This window comes from Stylophora pistillata, chromosome 14, assembly GCF_964205215.1.
Source record: "Stylophora pistillata chromosome 14, jaStyPist1.2, whole genome shotgun sequence".
Taxonomy (NCBI): Eukaryota; Metazoa; Cnidaria; class Anthozoa; order Scleractinia; family Pocilloporidae; genus Stylophora; species Stylophora pistillata.
The window spans coordinates 17,834,879-17,840,118 of NC_142532.1; the positions used below are offsets into that span (position 1 = coordinate 17,834,879).

Consider the following 5,240-nt stretch of genomic DNA (forward strand, 5'->3'; position numbering starts at 1 on the left):
AATGATTATTAAACTCATTTGACAGCATATCTGGATTTGTAATTGATACACTATTCACTTTAAGTGACGCAACCGATTCCTTTCCAGATTTTCTCGAAGTAAGTTTATGGATAGTCTGCCAAGTCTTTCTTGAATTGACTTTGTATTCGTTAAACTATATTATGATAATAAGATTGCTTCGCTAATCTAATTTCGTTATTCACTATGTCGCATTGTTTTTAAAATTGCATCTATTCAAAAGGATCCTTAGATCTGATAGCTTTAATTTTTAGAATATTCCAATTATGCATTCGTTTCTTTAGCTCGGATGTAATCCACTCGGAACTACGCGCGCGAACACGCGTTGTTCTCAGTGGAGCATGCTTGTCAACAATAGATAGAAACATGCATTTCCATTTTGACCACATGTCATTGGGATTGCTAATAATGTTTATCTCATCCCAATTTTGAGACGCAAAATCATTTCTAAAATTTGTACGATTAAATTTGAAACATTTTATGTAAGTCAGAGTATTGTGCCCAAGAGTCACTCCATTTATAGATAATTTTCTGTAGGCTAACACCATGCTATGATCGCTAATACTGACATGGGAGACTCCCGAGTAAACAATTTTATCTGGCCAATTAGTATAAATCACATCAATTAAAGTTGAAGACGTCCAAGTTTCTCTTGTTAGTTCCGTTATAAGTTGTTGAGGTCCATATACATCAGTGATACTCATTTGTTTGCAGGTATCGTTGTCAAATCTTGTAGCAATCATATCGCAGTTTAGGTCTCCCATTAGATAATATTCAATATTTTCCAAATCAAGAATCCCAATTAAATGTTTGAAAGGTGAAAAGATACGAATAGAAGAATAAGGAGGTCTGTACCATGTGACAACAATAAACGGTTTAGAACGAGGTTGTTGAATTTCTAGACATAAATTTTCAAGAGTCTCCCTGTTTAGATCATTTTGTACAGTAAAATTTATTGATTTTTTTCACGTAAAAGCATACTCCTCCCCCACCGTCTGTAGTTCTGTCACGCAAACTACAAAACAAAACACTGGGTTTTGGCCAAATTGTCATGTCAACCTCAAGGCCATGTTTTACTTAAGTGACATTAAAAGCCTTGTTTCTCTTGGCCACCAAATAGTGAATTTCAATTAGATTTAGCTCAGAGCTATCTAGATATACTTTCTTTAGCTTGTAAGTTTTATTTTTCCAAGGGGTATCTTAGGAAACTCCCTCCTTTGGCATTTGTAAATTACTTGTATGTGTACATTGGAAAAACAAAACTTACAAGCTAAAGATAACTGTTGTTTTGAATTATATTGTAGAACCATGTCCAGCTGGTTTTTATTGCCCTCCAGGAGGAAGTGGTTACATTCGATGTCCTCAAGGAACATATCAGCCAAATATTAGCCAGATATCTGAACAGGCCTGTAAACCATGTCCAGCTGGTTTTTATTGCCCTCCAGAGGCAACAGGTCCCATTCAATGTCCAATAGGGACGTACCAGCCAAAGATGAACCAGACATCCAAACAAGTCTGTAGACAGTGTACAGCCGGTTTTTATTGCCCTCCAGGAGGAAGTGGTCCCATTCAATGTCCTCAAGGAACATACCAGCCAAACATTAGCCAGACATCTGAACAGGCGTGTAAACCTTGTCCTTTCTTTACTAACTCATCAACGAGTCTAGGCCGTGTTGGACCAATTTTAGATGAAGCCGACTGTCCGGAAGAAGATCCAAGTAAAGGTACTGGTTCGATAAATCAATGTTAGAGAGAAGGATTTGCCCTTCTTGCTTGTCTGAGTCTGTTTCAAGAAAGGGCCGGCAACCTCCTTATAAAGAATTGGCTCACGTTCTCGAACTTCAACTTGTTTAATTAGAACATTGTGACCGCACAAGCAACTCACAAGCGACCATGACGATAAAAACCCGAGAGTATAAGTCAAGTTGGCGCACACGTGTAAATACTGAAATCTGATCGGACGCTAAGACAATGCAATATCGTCACACTCCTCAAACATTCAGATAAAAAACTGAAACTATAACCTCTGCTTATGTCATTAGGTCTTTCTTTTATAGGCCTTTGAACTATAATTGTATCTCGTGATTTGAATTTCACATATCTTTTTTTGACACGATTCATTTAAATTACTCATTTTCTTTTCCATTTTTTGGCCAGAGACTACAGCATCAACAGATGTCACCAAGATTATCATAGGGACAACTTCTGGTGTAGTTATCATGATCACAGTGGTAGTTTTTCTATTGTTATTTTTCGCAAAAAAGAAGCATTTGCTGTGGTTATCTCCTCCTTGGGATACATGATCCAGGGTGTTACACATGCCAGCTAATGTTAAATGGAGATACAAAGAATGCTGAAGGTACTTTTTTGGTATTGTTACAAAACTTAAACTAGTGGCATTTTTTATGCCATCTTACCAAGTTGAAATTTTGCTTAAGTCATGTGGTCTGCATATTAATGGCAATTTTGCACCTTCTCCCTTGTTCAACAGAGAACTAGGGTAAGTTTCCCTAATCAATAATTTCTTCAAGGAGATTAAGGTTTACGAGACCCTTTTTGAGAAAAAAAGCTTCATTGAAAGGGAGCTTTCTTGGAGGTTCGTGGGCGTTGAATTTCTTAAAGGAATATTTAGTCATTCTTGAGGGTCCCTCACATTTTTTATGAGAAACATGATTGGGGCAGTTTTTTTTTCTTGTGAATCACGACTTGATTTTTCTTGAATCATGACTCGTGATTGAAGGTGATAAGATCTTTTCATGTCCACATGGACAAAAGTTTTTTATTTCAATGTGATCAGTGAATAAAGAGCTAAATTAATTGTGAGCCATTTTATTTTGCTTGAACATTCCCCCTTCCAGGTAACCCATGGGGGTTTGGGGAATTTGAAGCTTGCCTGGGTGGGTTTGGGAAATTTGAACCTGTAGAGTACACAAGGAGTTTAAAGGTGAAGAGTCTGTTTCATGAGCAAATGGCTCAGAAGAAAATTTTCACTTGTAAAATTATGCTTGCCATGCGAAAAATCAAACAGCAGCACCAAAAAATTTGCCAAATTCTATAACTTTCATTTATCACATAAACAATCATTTAATATGTGCTTGGGTGGTGGTTTTTTAACACAATTTTTGCCTCGGGGGGAGTGGTGATTTGGACAAACCATTCTTCAAAAGTTCAAATGCTCAGGGCCTTACCCGTGGGGGGGGAGGCTAAGGGTGCCGTTAAAGCTTTGAGTTGATCATGCTACCCTCCATAGGGAAAGATTGTCATTATCAATACTACGAGTTAATATTTTTTATTACATAAACGGAAGTGTATTACAAGGATTTCCATTCCTGGGAAGAGCTGTAACTGCATGCAATAATTTTTTTATGTGTTTGATATCACCAATCAGTGCGTTTTGTGCCACTCTGTGAGGGTTGAGGAATGAATGGCAAAGTGTTCTCAGATCTGGATCCAACATTGTTTGTCAAATTTTCTTGTCAGTAAAGGCCTTTCGTGTTTATATGATAAACTAAATAGTACATGATTGCTTGTAGATGTGGAATTTCTCTTCTTGGCTTCAACTTAAAATCTCAAAGAGAAATTCCATATCTACACGAACCCATGTATTATTCTCTATTCATTTATAACTGATAAAGGTTTAATTTATTGGCTCAAATAGTTGATCAAGGTGATTTTAAAGGAGATGTACGGTCTCATTCTGATCAAATTTTATCCTTTCACTCCCAAAGAACGAAAAAGACATTCTGTTATAAGAACTACAGTAGTTCCCTGCTAGCTCAAACTCCGTTCACTGAAACCCCGTGGTAACTCAAATAAGATGCCTTTCCTTTGACCACATTTTTTCACTATCAGCTACCTAATTGAAACCTCTTTAAACTTCAACCATTTTTGTTTCCCTCAAGGGAGTCCTTAAGTTAGCAAATTGGTTTCTACTGTGGTGTCAAATCATGAACTTGTGTATATCTGTTGTCTGGGGCATGCGTATCAGATTGATCAGAGGTGATGTATATCTTTACTTGACAGTTTGTTTAATTGTAGGTAGAATTTTTATTCTGAGTAGGAGTGAAAGGGTCAGTGAATGTAATACCATGTACTTTTTAATTAGACATTAATGAAAAGAACTGACTGTCATTTATACTTACTTTAGTAATATCTGGTCCCTTGGAAAGCACTGTTCTGTTTTCCCCTCAAGTCTTCGTGATTGCCAAGTTTTTTTTTGCTTTTGCCTGAGGTGACCAAGTTTTCTTCAAAAGGTGATTTACACATTTGATTACTGTTTGTGGTAAAGTCACTGTTTGCAATTGCAAAAAGTAATACACATATTTAAATGGAGCAGATGAAAATTATTGGTTTTTGAAGCTTACTTCTCTTTTAAGTTATGTTTATGTGTAGTTAAGTTCAACTTGGTAGTTTTAGGAGATACTGCATATTTCTTCATGTTTTTGGTAGTCTTTTTGGACCTGGTCATGCCCAGAAACTAGAAAATAATTCCAAACATATTGGAACTGACTGACCAGCATAGAAACTTTGGTCCATTTATTTTTTTTTTTTGGAGTTTGTTTTTGTCTTCGATGTAGGTTAACTTTTTAGTCAGTCCCATTTCTTGACAACTTTGACTTAATTTAGTCTCAGCTATTGATCAACAGCCCCAATGACAATGGTTGCATGAAACGATTTTTGGCTTTGCTCTCATTAACTATCAAGCAATAGAAATTACAAACTGAAAATTTTTTCACAGTAAAGTAAAAGTACACATTTATAGAGTAAATGAAATGGTTTTAGAGAATTTTTTAAAAGGGCTAGGAAAGATTAGAAGAAAGCTGAATTGTTTTATTCTTTAGACTACCATACACAACAATGTGTATAATGTTAAAGTTTTTGTCATTCTTCTAAAACTTTTGTGAAATTAATGCTAAAAGTTTGTTGAAAGGAAAACTTAATAAATAATCGTCCCTCTTGACTAAGTGCCCTCCTTTAATGAGTGCCCCCCCCCCCAACTATTAGCTGAAATTGTAAATTAGCACATAGGCACAAATTATAGGAAATAATTATGATAAATATCCCTGGTTGTTATTTCTGTCTTCTCATTACCTGTCTTTGCCTTTGTGTATTAAAATTGTAGGGATAAATTAATTCCTGGTCAACTCATTCACACCCTGACAACCAATCTATTAGCCAAGGGACGTTCTCAGATGACTGGAAATATGCAAGGGTTACCCCTC

At 36.1% G+C, this 5,240-nt stretch overlaps 1 pseudogene across 1 annotated transcript in view; it reads left to right on the top strand.

Moving 5' to 3' along the window:
- LOC148716916 (uncharacterized) overlaps nucleotides 1–4,978 on the top strand; it is a 17,350-nt pseudogene extending 12,372 nt beyond the window's left edge. Inside the window, exons 5-6 of the transcript XR_015995283.1 lie at nucleotides 1,323–1,742; nucleotides 2,176–4,978. The product of XR_015995283.1 is annotated as an uncharacterized LOC148716916 (transcript). The remainder of the gene's footprint in view (nucleotides 1–1,322; nucleotides 1,743–2,175) is intronic.
- Nucleotides 4,979–5,240: the final 262 nt, after the last annotated feature.